This window comes from Paralichthys olivaceus, chromosome 15, assembly GCF_024713975.1.
Source record: "Paralichthys olivaceus isolate ysfri-2021 chromosome 15, ASM2471397v2, whole genome shotgun sequence".
Lineage (NCBI taxonomy): Eukaryota > Metazoa > Chordata > Actinopteri > Pleuronectiformes > Paralichthyidae > Paralichthys > Paralichthys olivaceus.
Window position 1 is genome coordinate 4,625,533 of NC_091107.1, and position 15,639 is coordinate 4,641,171.

At 42.0% G+C, this 15,639-nt stretch overlaps 2 long non-coding RNA genes across 2 annotated transcripts in view; one reads left to right on the forward strand and one right to left on the reverse strand.

Annotated features, from left to right (window-relative positions):
* Window positions 1-15,639, forward strand: part of LOC138413834 (uncharacterized) — a 28,373-nt gene that overhangs the window by 2,064 nt on the left and 10,670 nt on the right. The gene's annotated exons all lie outside the window — the stretch shown is intronic.
* On the reverse strand, window positions 10,897-13,235 carry LOC138404867 (uncharacterized). The gene is made up of 3 exons (XR_011238628.1): window positions 12,792-13,235; window positions 12,040-12,267; window positions 10,897-11,746 (listed from the first exon to the last, which is right to left on the reverse strand). It is a non-coding gene; the product is annotated as an uncharacterized lncRNA (long non-coding RNA).

A 15,639-nucleotide genomic window follows, 5' to 3' on the forward strand; every position in this document is an offset into this window, starting at 1 on the left:
TTCATTTTGGTGTCGATCCAAATAACAAATCTGCATGTAGTGAATTTAAACGAGCTGTTGGGCCTTTGCAGAGGTTTGAGATTGACTCAGTGACTTTCTAGTTCCTATATTTACCTAAACTACAGAACAAGGTAAGTTTAGGTTTAGTCCGAACAAACGTGAACATCCAAGACTCATCATTTTGTATTAATTTACAAGAAATATGTTGTGAAAGAACAAGAATCTGGATGATGTTTACATCCATGTACCTCCTAATTATTCTTTTACTGTTAAAAGTATATTACACAGATATCGACTGGTTATATATTTGGATGGCACCTTGTAATTAAAGTTTCAACATTGAATTATGAATTACAGTAAGATTATTGGAGACATGTTAGGATCAGTGTCCCTGCAGCTTCTTGTAAATGTATTTTTCCCACTGTTATCACACGTACACAGACTTGCTGTGTGCAGGCTGTTGTGTAAACTAACACACTGTAGTGGCTCTGAGGTCATTGTGTTTGGGAACATAATTGCCCCTCAGGCTCTTAATGGCAGAGGCAGCTAGTTAAAGTCCCTGCTTGTCCATTCATACTGGGCTCCGTGCACCTCGCTCTCCTGCTCATTAAAGCCCTGAATGGGCCACAGATGTGGAGTCGCCCATTAGTTTTACCTGCGAGGAGCTTTTTGGGAGAGGTGATGTTAGGAAGCGGAGTAAAACACGGCAGGTTGAGGGGGCTTCGTCCCCCCCGCTGGGGCCACCCAGGCGAAAAGTGTCTGAGCTCTCGACTGTAGACCTGTTCGTCCTCTGACAGATGTTACCTGCTGTGTGTGGAGCGACGGCGAGTTCGAGACGTACTCTAGGATTTAAAGTCAGGCTTAAGGCTGTATTTTTACTACACACTAAAAAGAAATAGATAAATCTGGAGGATCTGCAGGTTCTGTTTCCAAAGTCCTGCATCAATCTCCTGCCGACAAACATGTCGGTTAAAACCTGGTTCTACTTACAGCAACAATTGTCAACAGTCCTAATCCTTAGCGGAGGTTATTCATTGTTTTTCATCAGTTTTATTTGGAAGAACAAATCCTCTACAAACGTATTATTAGATGTTGGCAACATCGTTTTGTCCACATCAAGGTTTCTACACTCTACAAACCTTCTTCTGGGTCTGCGTTGTTTTTCCTGGTGGAGAACGAGGGAACGTTTAAAAGCCAAACAGATACAATGATATGTTGGACAAGTGCGATCGTTTCCCTCCAACTCTGCGGCAACAGTGTGGGAAAGACTGCTTCCCTTTTCCACATCACAGAGAAATGGTTTTCCCAGTTTGGTTTGGAAGAACTTAACTGTGCATCCCAGGATCCTGACTTCAATCTCCTCCGACACCTTTCGGATGAACTGGAGCTCCAACCGCAAGTGAGGTATTATTACCCAGCATGCTCTTGGGGCTGGATGGGAGCACATCCCTGTAGAGAGGTTCCAAATTCATGTGGAGAGCGATTTCTCAAAAGAACGGAGGCTGTGACAGATTAGAGCGGACACAGTGGCCGGGTGTCCACATAATTTGGGCCATGTATATACTGAAGTAACTCATTTAATAAGAAGAAGAAGAATGAGAAGCTTCTTTTTGCAGAATGAAATTGGCATGGGGCTTCGTTAGGGGACTTTCGGAACTGTAGCCGATTATTAAATTAAGGAGGGTTCTCACAAAACTGTCATAACAGCTGTTCTCGAGGGCCCCCTTTGCATATAAGGGCCCCAGGCAATTGCCTCCTTTACCCACCCTGTTGCAACGGCCCTGGCTATAGGAACTACCTGAGGACCACTACCAGCTGATCGAAGATGGCGCCCAGGCTAATACAGAGTTAGTATATATATTGATATAGAGGTATAGTACATATACAAATACAATACAATAATACAAACGCTGGCATCTTGCACCGATACTGTGGTTCCTCAAGTTTGTGCTTCATTTGATATTTTAATATCAAACATTAAGATTCTGTTTGTGATCCCGTCACACTTCAGGATCATTCGTCTAGATAATCTGAATCTGGCTCATTCTCTCGAGGGGCAAGTATTGACTGATGAGAAGGTTCTTTCTATTAATCCTCCACTTGTTGAATTTAAATACTTTATAATAAGTTTATAATAACCAGGTCAGTTCTGATCAGAGGAAGTAGAAGCAACACATCTTTGTTTCCAGCGTCGCTCTCAGATTTCTCTCCGTTTGCCTGAGCTGTGCAGAAACTCTTTCCTATCTGCAAAGACCCTAAAATAGCCTCACAGCTCAGCGTCTGACATCAGGCCTCATGATAGTGTCAGATCAGCCGGTGGAATGCAGCGACAAGCTCTCAGGCTCCGATTGGATGCTTATCACGGCAGCGCGGCCTCTGATTGGATGCTTATCATAACCGTATCCTGTTGGTGGCTGGTGGAATGACCTTTACGGTATCAGCGTGGGATGCCATCGTGGGGCGAGGCGGCAGCGACTGGACTTTCCCTGATATTTGTTCTTGTTCACACCTTTAGGCTCTGTCACGAGACCCCGACTGTGAGTTATCAGTGAGTTATGTGCGGCTCCGTCGTGTCACAGAGGCTGAGCGGAGACGTTTGTGAAAATCCGGACATTATCTCACGTTTTCATGGATCAGATGTTAAAAGTTTAAAAGTTTTGAGGAGAAATAAAGTGGGGCTGCTTTTAGGTATTTTGAAGTAGATCCACTTTATGACTCGTCATTTACAAAACCTTTGCATTGATGGTCACGACTACAGACCAAGTTATTGTTAATCCAAGTAACTCACAATTGAGAGTTGAAGTACTCACTGAATTCCACTGATACTACTAATAATACTACTAATAATATTTAACTTTATTTGTTAAGCACCTTTCATGAAATGCAGCTCAATTTAAATTACATTATGTAAAAGACATGACGACATATGAACAACATAAAAACGGTATTAGAAAATTAATGGAAAATAAGGTGGGAGTTTGGAAAATAAATAAATAAGTTAAGGTTATAAATAAGTTAAAAACAAGTCAAACACAATAAAAGTCAGCAGTCCCCGTGCCAGGGAAGTCAGGGCTAATTAAATGCTGAAGTGAAGTTGTTCGTCTTACACAGTGTAGAATATAGTATTCATGTATATAATATAATGTAACAGTCCGCTGCACATGATTATTACGTTTATCGAGACAAGTAACAGTCAAACTGAGTCTGATTTCTGGATTTCTTCAAAATTTGTCCTGCAGAAAAAAACTGAGTAATGTCAGCACTTGAGACTTTACCTGCTGTGTGTGTGTGCGTGTGTGTGTGTGTGTGTGTGTGTGTGTGCGTGTGTGTGTGTGTGTGCGTGTGTGTGTGTGTGTGTGTGTGTAGCTCCCTGGAATGTGACCTGTGTTTAATTTAGTTTATAAAGCTGGTGTTGTATTTATGTTTCTCTCATTGACTGAACATGAACGTGTCAGTGAATCTGTTTGTCTGCGTCATGTCTCTGAGGTTCCTCAGGTGAGAGGACACGAGGATCATTCTTCGCTCGTCTAACTTTTCTCCACGACTCTCACTTTATCACCGCACTCTCACGAAACTGTTCGTATCACAACTTACAGACGTAATGTTGAGACAATGTCCAGGAACATGAACTTTTGCTGCGTCTGCGACATCCTCAAGCAATGTGTGATATTTTAAGAAAGTTTCAGAAAGTTTAAAATATGTTTTCATGATATTTATGGGGGGGGGTGTTTGAATGTATACAGTCGTTGTTTGTTTAGTTTGCTCACACACCTTCTGTCTATTTTCTAAACGACCACTGTTGATAACTTTAATATTTGTCAACAAAAACAAAAAATGTTAAGACAATGAAAACTAGTTCACGTGTCAGATGCAGCAGAGTGCAGGATAGTGAGCTGCAGCTCTGTGACTGGGACATAAATCTGAGCGTGAGCACTTTGTGGCTGCACCAGGTCAGTCCTCCTGTGGGAAAAGAGAGATGAGAGACTGGAGGTCAATCTGGGCTAAGCCCTCCTGGTGCCAGTGGACCCCCTGGTTCCCCCGACAGACCCCGACACAGTGCTGACATCACACCCAGGTCAAACTCTGACGAGGGAAAAGTCTCCGTGTTGTATTCAGGCTGGAAAAAAACGCTTAATGTCACCAAATCATGATTCTTCACCGCAGCATGAAATGTAGATATTTGTAATTTTGCTCTATGAAACCAAAAGTTATTAAGTTCTTTCTTGACTCATGTTCCATCCTTCAACAAAGTTGCGTGGAAATCCGTAGAGTCGTTTTTGCGTAAACCTCCTGATAAACAAATCAACCAACAAACAAATCAACCCAAACATGACCTCCATGATTTAAGGAAACAGAGCTTTAGACTAAAAACTGAAGTTCATTTCTTTGGCGCCATCAAAAAGAGCAACATGTAAACTTTCACTTAACAAATTGTCAGGCGTGTTCACGTGGCTCTGTTTACGACTGTCCATGTTTCCGACATTCCCCGGGATGATCTTTCAATACCTGGCACGACTCTGACATAAACAGTAACACTGGACTTTATTTATCTTTCATCAGACAGTAAAGTAGAGAAGTTGAAGTTTATAAAAGTTAATTTGACGTCATCACGCATCAGTTGCAGCGAAGTTTCAAGTCAAAGAGAGAAGTGATTTTGTTTAGAACCTTGAATATGATGCATGAACGTGTCAGAGACACGGGAACAGGCTCATTTCCGTTCTTTATGTGTTTATTTTTTCTCAGGTGTGTAGTTCATGAAAGAGAGAAAGAAAAGATAGAGAGAGTCGACCGTTGACCCTCCATGTGGAAAAGTAGTGAAAGTCGAAGCTCGGTTTTTGTTGCGGTGCCGAGCGAGTCGACCTGAACACGACGGATTCACAACAGCAGAACTTCACCTCGGCTCAGTCCAGTGAAACTCAGAGCAGCGTTTTGGGTTTGAGGCGATATCCCGACGCTCCCTGCACCATTTTCCCATTTCCCGGCTTTTCCATGTCGACTTCGCTCTGCAGCCTCGCTCCTGAGGAAAAACAGACGCCTCCTCTGCTGCCGCCCTCCCCCTCCTCAGCCTCACTCCTCCTCCTCCGCCGGCTTTCTTCTCTCTCCCCCCTTTTGCCCCTTGGGCTTTTTTTATGGCAGGGCTTCTAACACATGACCTCTGCCAGGCATTAGACTGCATGTACACATCCATACACAACAAAATAAAACGAGAGCAGCGTGTGATAAAGTATGAACCGGGCTTTTAAATGTACAAACCTTCCTGTGAGGTGAGTCCACCTCCCCAAATCTTCTTCGCTGCCAGTTTCCAGCAGCGATAACAGCATTTTTGATTTATTCTCTGCAAAACACATTTGTACTTTAATCCGATCAAACGACGGCCGCGGAGAGTAAGAAATCATCGTTGCCTCGTGGAGATTTTCATTCAGCTCTTTCCTTAGTCCACTCGTGCTGCTGCGTCTGGACGCCGGCTCCTGGGGTTCGTCCGGCTCGCTGTCGTGTTATGCAGAATGACAAGCTGTAATTTGGTGTACACTTTTACCTCATTTGCATGAGAAGCATTTGTGCTGCCGGCCGCCGAGCTGAACGAATTACACCGGCGGTTATTCTCAGTCTAAATAACGGAGACACAATTATGAGCGATGCTGGGAAGTGAGGGAGCAGCTCATTACGACCGAGCAGCTTTTTTAAAAATGTTGGTCACGTTATGGCGTCCGACATCTGACTCGCAGGTGAGTGAGCGTTTTGTTGATGCTGCCATTTTGTCCAACGAGAGCGAGGACCAAGAATCAATCACTGATGGTCAGTGAAAGATGTATACATCCCAAAATCCAATCGGTACGACACATAAAACCTTTATATGTTATATGCATATTTTCTTTTTGACCTTTAACTTTGTGATGCTGCTTCCAGAAGGTCTTTTCTCACCCACTGGGGGAAGGAGAAAGTGTTTATGCTACGACGCTTTGTCTATTTGTGACATTAGATGATAATATAAATATCTAGAGGCCTTTTTTTCTCACACTCGGAGCCAAAAACGTCCACTTCACTTACACTTCCGTTCACCAAACGCTCCACTTCCACTCCTCTTAAGGTTTTTACACAGGAGTTATATTTAAACCTCGTCCACAAGCTGATTTATTAAACATTTTAATCCTAAAAACATAGTAGAATTGATATTTTTCATGGCTGTTGACAGAATTATCTGATTTATAGAGCAATAAAAATCCAAAATCCGCTCTGTGAAAACCTTTGGCTCTGATATCCAAATAAAATGAAACAAGAATTTTGAATCAAGCTTCATCCAATTTTCAGATTTATGTTGTGGGAAAGTATAAATCAGCACATATTTAATTAGATGTGCATCCGTAGCATATTTAAATATTACACTTTTAAATTAATTCCCCTAAACACCTTGTCTTTTCCTTTACATACATATGAAACAACTAATTTAGATTAAGTGGATGAATAAACTATAACATTTATTAATTTACCAGATAGACACACTCATTAGATTCATTAGACATATATTATATTATATTATACATAACAAACAATCAGCATAACATAGAAGAATGACTTTATTTTTAGCATAAATACATTTTGACGAGGTATAAATGGAAACGTGTCGTCTGTCATCACGACTCTTTAGCAAATTCCAAAAGTTACAGAAAATATTAAAGGTAAATAGGATAAAAAAACAACAACAAGTAACTGATTCCAGCTTTTATTACCTGAAGCAGAAGAAGAGTGAGTTTGAACGAGGCCTCACTAAGAAGTCGTAGGTGAAGATCGGAGAAATAACATAATATCAAACTGAAATATCTCACGTTGAAGGTGACGTGAGCCAGAACCAAGATAATGTCAGGTTTGTGAACTGTGACGACAGAGTTCCTGCTCTCTTGCTCTCGTGTGGTTGGTCGGCCATCGAGTTGCAATCATTTTTTTTTCTGTCTCTTGCGTTTCCAGAACATTTCTTATAAAGTTTTACACTTGAATTTCTCCAGACTTCTAGAAACATTATTATCATAAGCACCAACGCGGCGTTGAACAGGTCGATTATTTGTTCAGTTGAGTCTTGACTTTTTTTTTTTTTGCCTGGTGCTCTTAATGACACGACCTGGGAATCAGCCAACCGGCTCCACCACCTGAGCCACGTCTCCGCTCATTCGTTCGTCCAGTCGGTGACGTGTGTTTTGAATGAACGAGCAGCGGGCGACACTTTCCACCACAAAACTAAATGTTGAGTCACGACGAGACGAGTGAAGAGGTTCTGGCCGCTTTCATCGTCCCGAGGGAGCGAATGAAAATAAAGAATCAAACAACATCAGTAAGACGTCACTGCACTAATTCTATATTCTACATTATGTTGTTTTGTCCTGGAAAAGAAAAGAAAACATCGTGTGCAGCTGTTTTCAGGGAAGAGAAACCACCTCCTTGGACCCACGTCTTGGGTAAAACATGGTCTGGCTGAGGGCACGAAACTCGGACATGTGATGAATGCTCATGTCGTGACATGAATGAACCTCAAACGTGCGAGTGCCTGGCACACTTGAAAATCTAAACTCAACTTTGCCCCTGTCGGTTTGTCTCGTGTAACTTTCTCCTTTTATTCTAACCACGTCTCGCTCGAGGCAGCTTCTCCTCCACCGTCGCTGCTGAGCAAAACAATACATTCCTCCCATATTATTATTAATATTGTTTTAATTTCTTTATATGATTTTTGCGATCACAATTCCAGCAGACTTCAAAATAAATGACTGCACATGTTTATTTGTGTTTTGCCAACTCATCAAGACACAGTTCAGCAAAACCTACAAGTTCCTCCAACGTAAACCAACTGAATAACTATAAATGTCATCACAGGTTTTAATGAAACACTTTTTTTTTTTTTTTTTTTTTTTACTCTTCAGACTTCCTGTGTTGTTTTGCTTTCCACTGACGACACAGAGGTCTCGTACCTTCTTACATATCTTGAAATTTACATGTTGGGTTTTTTAAAGTTGAAATAAAATAAGTTCTTATACATTTTTTAAGTAAAACTAAACTGTGTTTTCACTTTTATTCAAAACTGGAAACTTAATTATCTCTGATGTTTATGTGATATTTGAGTGACCTTCTACTTTAGATGTGGAACTATATATATATATATACTATATATATATCTATATACTGTGGTAAAGTTAATATATATTTTGTATTTAAGACTATGAGGAAAATTCTGCCATAAAGTAAATATTTATAAATATAAAGATCTGTATCTGCAGTGAAGCAGCTTTGAAACCATATTTACACCATGATGCAGAGATAAAATTGAATAAATCACAATTAAAAACTTTAGAAAAAATTAATTAAAATGTTCATGAGGTATAAAATACACAACTTCACAAAAACCTGCGTCACTTCACGTCAAAGACTCAAACCTGCAGAAAGCGCAGAAGTGGTGTGAGTGAATCTTTTGTCAGCGTGCGGCCTGAACCGCAGGAGACGCTCGGGTCGCTTCACGTCGTCTGCGACTCCTCCACCGCCTCCACCTCAGTCTGCTCCGACCAGAGTCTTCAAGTTTGTTTCAAATTCTGTTTTGACGTTTAATCAGTCAACCTGTTGAGGACAACTGTTCACCACTCCTTAAATGTCACAGAGGCCTGATGCTTGCATGGGGTTGTTTGCTTTAGGATTAAGGTTAAGTCATTGTTTCTTAAACATGGCTGTGCAGACATAACTGGGACCTGTGCTCGATGTCGGCTCGTGGATTTCTCTTCAGTCATTTTGATTTATTTCCTGAATCTTTTTGAAACCAGTAATCAGTTAACTGGATTTTCAGAAGCAGTTGGTGCTTTTCTTAATGATGGATGTATTAATGGTCCCATCTTTGATTTTTCCTGCTCTTAAATGTAATAAACTCTGATCTCAGGAAACAGTAAATAGTTCAGGTCAGGAATTTGACTCCGTCCCAGACCGCCATCTTTCCCTCAAACCACCAGACCGCTTCTTTTATAGGCTCATCCTACATGTTGATGGAAACTAGGCTCCTAAAATAATCTGGGGGGAAATTATCCGGATCACAAAACACAGAAATTTGGGACTGACCAACAATCTGAATGATGAGTTTCCATGATATGATTTATTTTGCAGCTTTAGTCAGAGCCATCACCTGCTCCACGTTTCTTTTTCCTCTCACTAGGACAGTCGTCCTTTTTGCTGGTTGAGTTGGCATGTTCGCGGCCCTGAGGCCTCTGGGAAATGTCCCTGCTCTCCTCACCGCCGAGCGTTGGTTTTGCGAGCGGCGCTGCCACCTCACATCACGCTGTCGATAACTCTCCTCACGCTGTCACACAGGTTTCTGTGCATCATCTCTGTGTGATGATTTGGTGTCAGTGTTTTTTCACTGGCTCAGATTTAGTGCAGGGACCTGTTCGCTGGTGTCTGAGATATGTGCGTGTGTGTGTGTGTGCACATGCTAATGCGAGTGTACGTTTGCCTGCCTGCCTGTGAGAGAGCCGCCTCCCGTCGACCCCCTCGTGAGAGTTGAACGTTAAATATTGTTTATTTGTGAGGAGGATTACAACGTTCTGCAGCCTGTAATCCTTTCTCAGGCTTAAACACACACACACCTCCTCCTCAAATCCACGGCCTGTCGCCAGGGTCCAAACTCTGAAGCTGTGGGCTTCCCTCTCCACGCTTGTGAGAACCAACCAACAATCTACACACACACACCCCCGCACACACACCTCCTCAACTCCCTGCAACAATTCGTGCCGCCCCCGCCGGGCTGTGGTGGAGATGGGGTGCGTTGTTTTACGGCGTGATCTGTCTTGTATGTCTCAGACCAAATCCTATTTTTACAGCTTGCTTATACATTCCTGCTGCAAATGGTTTACATACCGAGGCAGGGAGCCGTCCTAAATCAGCTGGCAGCTCCGAGCAGCTGGGACAAGGTGGAAACCTTGTCATCAGCCCGCTGCACCGGCGATTAATGAACCTCAAATTAAGATAATAACATCTCAACCTGACCTGGGCCGCCAGATTACATCACTTCCACGGAAATTCAATTTCGACTGTTGTCGCTCTCAGTCACCGTTCGGTGATCGGTCGGTTTGTGCCCACCTTGTTTTTTCTGTCAGATTTATTTGGAGAGGGGTCCGGTGCCCATTCATGAAATCTGTGGCGTGTTTTCTCATTCTCGTCGGGTCCTTCAGCGCCGCTCAAACACCGCCGAGTGAAAGTGGAGAGGCTGTATAATGAGCAGAGGAGTTAGAGGGTGATGACTCCGCCATTCAGGGCCCGAGTACAATCTGCACCAGTGTTTGAGGCCGAGGCCTCGAGTGCAGCCACACAAATCCTCTGTTACCTACTCTGTTTTAAAACCTTGTTTCATTCATGTTAGCAGCTCATAAATGGCCGCCCACCGCCACGGCAAAAACAAGCTTCAGTGTTATGCGACGCAGGCTCCGGCCCCAGTCACCGCTCTTGATTTTTCTTTTAATGGCGGAGGTTGGTTTGATACGAGGCGACACCGAGGACGGGGATTTGTTTGTTTGATGTCACAGCTGGTGGGAAAACAGCTGGATGTTACCGTCGTTCACAAAAACTCATTTTAACAACTCAGTGTTTTGTTGATTCATTTTCACTATAAACACGCCTTCTTACATTGTGAGATATTAATGTTCACCATCATCATTGAAATGTTGTCTACCAGCCACAGGCCCAGGGGCCCAAGAGGGTCAGCCCCCCCCCCCCCCCCCCCCCCCCCCCAATGTCCAGAGCGTATGTGAAGTGATTGAAAAGTCAATAACAGAAAATAACACAGAAATCCATCTTAAACTCTAGAGCTCTGGATTCACTCCTTCAAAAAGAAGCTGGAATTCTGGAATTGAAAAAGTATTTTATTTGACAGGATTTTTAAAAAAGGAAGATCGTCACAGTTTGGCTCAGATTTTCTCCACTGGGACGATCGAGCAGGATACATGAGTATTTAGCACGTTAGCAGAAAAGCTGCGGAGACAGTTATATTGTGTTTTTTCTTTCTTTCATCGCTGGAAACCAAACAACAGTTTGCAGCCAGGGACGCTGGCGGTCGGTCAGATTTGCAGGTGCAGAGAGAGAAGCAACAATTTATAGTGAAGTTCTAGAACATTTCAAACAACACACTTTAGTTTATATGTGAGACACATCTAATCCGTTAACACGACCACTAAAATAATTATCCTTTCACTAAATGCATCACACGTCATGTCGGCTACAACATTATTTGTGCATCTGATACACTGACAATACCCTAAATGTAAAAATATTGCTCATACCTGCAAACTCGTCAACTCACATTCACATCCTCAGATTTTCAGTATGCATACACAAGCTGCAGTACCCACATAAACAGTAGGGGCAGTGTAGAGGCTGATACTCCCCATTGCCATTGTTGATTTAACGGCCTCACGTACCTTCTACAATAGGCGCTTTTTCTGCTGTGATCTAATTGGCTAACGTCCTCCACTGTTGTTTCTTAGTTACAGAATCAAATCTGGACGTTTTGTGGTGCGCCCTCTAGTGGAATACATCAAGAAAGTATGTGCACAACTGCTTACGTGTGGTTGTCTCTGTGAACGTGGGGCTAAAGATCTAACATGTCTCCTGCCGTGCGTGAACATTCAAATAACGTTCATGTTTGAAATTTACGAACTCAGATTATTTAGCATTTTACAAAGTTTGTAAAGAAAACGACTCGTGTTCTCTGCAGTTTTGTTTCCACCACCTGCAAACATCAAAACGACAAATCATTACATCCACGTACTTGAAGACAATAAGACTTTAGTAAAACAGTTTACGTTGCTGTTAAATTATTATCAGTGTTTTCATCCTCCCTCTTCTGCTTCACTGACGTAAGAAGCAAAAGAAGTTGAATCTCACGTTTACGTTTTTTACCCCCCTCCGCCCCTCCTCCTTCCCTTTTACATCCTCGCCTCACTTCCCGAGAAATTGCTTTTTCTTGCATGTGGGAGGAAAAAAAAACGTTCTTAAAAGTCTTATGAGTGAAAAGGATGTTACCTCATTAAAGAAGAGGCCATAAATCTGTCTCCCTCCTCAGCAGCACCGCTCCACATCTGGCCGCTCGCTCCAGCCACTCATTGTTGCTCATTCTCGCTGAGCCCTGGACGGGATTTATGGTCCATTCTGCTCGTGTCACATGTTGTTTAGTCCTGCTTCCCTATCAGCGATCTCACGCTGGTGCCGTCCCCACTGATGTTTGGGATTTTGTTGCTGAAGTGTAAAGCTCTGCGAATCAAGAAATGCATTTACTGCAGCTGAAGGCGTTCGATGATGCTGCAGCTGCTCAGAACCAGGACGAATTAATATTCTGAGAAATAAAGAAACTTATTTATGTCCAACAGATGATGAATGTAATTCTTAACATTTTTGTCTAATCAATGCAACATTAGTAAATTTTATTTTAGATTTCTTTGTCAGTATTTCTGATTTATTATTTATCGCAGCGAAAATAAAAAACAACTAAAAGTGATGGTTCAATGCAACAAAAAATATTTTTCCATCGTCATCATTTTATTCAGCTTTGGTTTTGTCTGTTTATGGTTAAACTTTATTCAAATACCTCGTTTACGTACTGATATCATTAATATTACTTCAAGTTTTGGGTTTCTGGCCTTTTTACCTCTAAAAGTTTCCAACATGAGAAACTTTACGAAAACTTTACAATCCGACCATCACGCCCACTTCACGAAGCCTTTGACCATGTGTGTGCGAGTATAAGAAAGTGGGTGGAGTCTAATTTCAACACTAACGTCTTAATGGAAGAGATTTCCAGAGGGAGGTTGGATTCTGATGGTTCACTTCCACCTCACGCGAACAACAAAGTGGAGAAAAGTTCCTCCGCTCTATGTGAACCAGCTTTTCGGGCGTGGCCCCTCGGATCAAACGTTACGATTTCAGTCCGACTCCTCACACGACAAACCGGTTCCCGCTTCCTTAAACTGGCCAGTCCATTCTGCAGAGAAGGGAAACAAGGAGTTAGTACCTTTTAAATCTAAAATCTTGACCTCTCGCACATCCTATGAAAAGTTATATATAAATAAGGTTTAATTTCACTATTAATATTTATTTAATCATATAACATTGGTTATTGCTGCAGTTTTCACAGACTCTATGTCGTCCTGCCATCAGCTGTGTCATGTTTTGTCGTTTATTTCGAGAATCAGTTAAGTTTAATTTCACAGTTTATACCTTGTATTCATACGCACGTGTAGCAAGTACTACATTTAAACCAGCACATATATAACTATCAGTGGTAGTTTTAGCAAAACTGGATTTATTTATTTATTCCCTAAACCATCATCCGACACGCGTGTGCTGCAGAGAAATAAAACTTTACAAACTGAATCTGTAGCGACACGATCCTCAGAGCTTCACCTCTTTCTCTGCGTTTCTTTCACTACCTCACAACCAAATGGGGACAAACCTCGTGCTCAGACAAGCTTCCACTCCCTTCTCCCACGGTCTCTCGCAGCCAATAGATCAGTGTAAAAGCAAACCCGTGACGTCGGTTCATGATATACTGTGACTCGACTTTAAGTCTGTGTACAGGTCGGAATCTCTCTGTACGTGTAGACAGAAGCACTGAGGCCGTGGGCTGACACGCAACGCCAGACGCTTCCAATTACATCTCGGTAACTGTCAGGGGGCCTCCGAGCTTTGCCCTTTATGAAAACAACGAGTGGCACAAGAGCACGCGAGGCCGCCGCGGTCTGGACGGATCCACTCGACTGTCTGCAGGCGGGAGCAGTTCATTCATTCAGCTTCTCATGTGTTATTACAAACAGTGTCATTATGGAGCGGCGAAGGAAAACTAGACTCTTCGCTAGTTTGTGTGTTTTCAATTAGCTCGGTATCTCAAACAATTAATCCACAGCACATTCACGTTAAAGCCAGAGCCTGTTCACTTCCTGTTGTTGCCGCTGCACTAAATATGGTTGCAATTTTCCTAGAGGGCAGTAGCGAGTTATTCCTGAATGAAGAATGGAGTGAATGGAGCTAAACAGCTGAAATAATTATTTACATGTTTCTACAAAAGAAGAAAATATAGTTTGGATTGTTTAGTGTGATTGAAGTGAAAAATACAAACGTCGCTTCGTTTTTTCTTTAGAACATATCATGTTAGCATTCTGCTAATGCATTCTGATCGGTCGGCGAAGTATTTAAGACTGATTGCGACAGGAAATCTTGACTCAAACTATTGGCTACGCTGCCCCCCCGTGATTTCCAGTGGTACTGCACTGTTTGTCTGCATGCGTAAGCTTTCAGAAGAATTCACAGACGATGTTAGACGTAGATGAGCCTTAAAGAAAGACACAAATGTAAATCTGCTGTGTCATGGTGTCGTTGATGACGTTATTCCACACTCACACAGAAACAGACTCTGGTGAAACTAAAACGTCGAATGTCATAAAGTGTCTCGTGGTAAGTGACGTCACAAATACAGAAAAGACATCGAGGCTGAAGAAACATTATCTAATGTTTTTACCCCTTAGATCCCAAAATATGTTTACCCCCCCATAAACATTATCTGGACTACCTCGCTAGCGCCCCCACATGTTCGAGGTCACGTCCTCAGGATTTTCTCGACATTTTACTGATATATTCAAAATCTGGTTGATTTTTTGGACATTTTTCTGTTTTTATTGATTTATATTTGTGTCTAACATTTAAATTTAGCATCAAATCAAACGTTTTCTCTGTTTTGTTTTAAATCAAAATTCAGAAATGATTCTGTTTGTTGAGTCTGCAGATAGAAAAAAAGGCTCAGGGTTTTTTTTAACCATTATTTTAATCCTGTTTGTTTCACTGTCTTTTTCACTGAGCGTCGCTATAGTAACGCACAGTCTGAACTGAATTATGTTTTATGGCCCCATAACTCAATCATATTAATTTAATCAAACTGTTTTTACAGTACACAGTGTGTGTGTGTGTGTGTGTGTGTGTGTGTGTGTGTGTGTGTGTGTGTGTGTGTATGTGTGTGTGTGTGTTCAGCCTCATTTAAAGTCACTGAAGCAAAACCAGACGGTATTCTTAACAGTTTTCTTCCTCCGCGGTGATCAGAGGGACACTTGGTGTTTTGCAGATATGTTTATTATGATTGTATGTTTTCAATGATATTAATTGGTTCAGGACAGGAATGTGTTTTTTTGGCATTTGCCCTCGTTTGGACGGAGATTACACCAGAGAGAGAGAGAGAGAGAGACAGGAAACATGGGAGAGATAAAGGAAGGTCACATGGCTTCAATCCCAGTTCACTGGATGAACCAGGAGTTTTATTAATGAGAGAAACAGGAGAAAACATTGTTTAATGTTTGGACCAGTTGTTTGGACCAGTTGTTTGGACGGTGGTTGTGGTGGTGCGTTCAGAAACTGGTTTTACTGGAAGTATTTCAGTAACTGTGAGGTGAATTACACCCACACAGATGTGTTTGTTGCAAAAGCTTCTGTGAGATGATTGAAAAGGACTCAAGAGGAATCCAAACTTTCTCTTTCTGTTTGGAAACTGAAAATCCTGTTCTTGCAGGTTTGCTTCAGACTACACGTGCATTGTGCCAACTATTTACTGCCGTTGGTTTCCGTTCCTTCCTCAATGTTGGA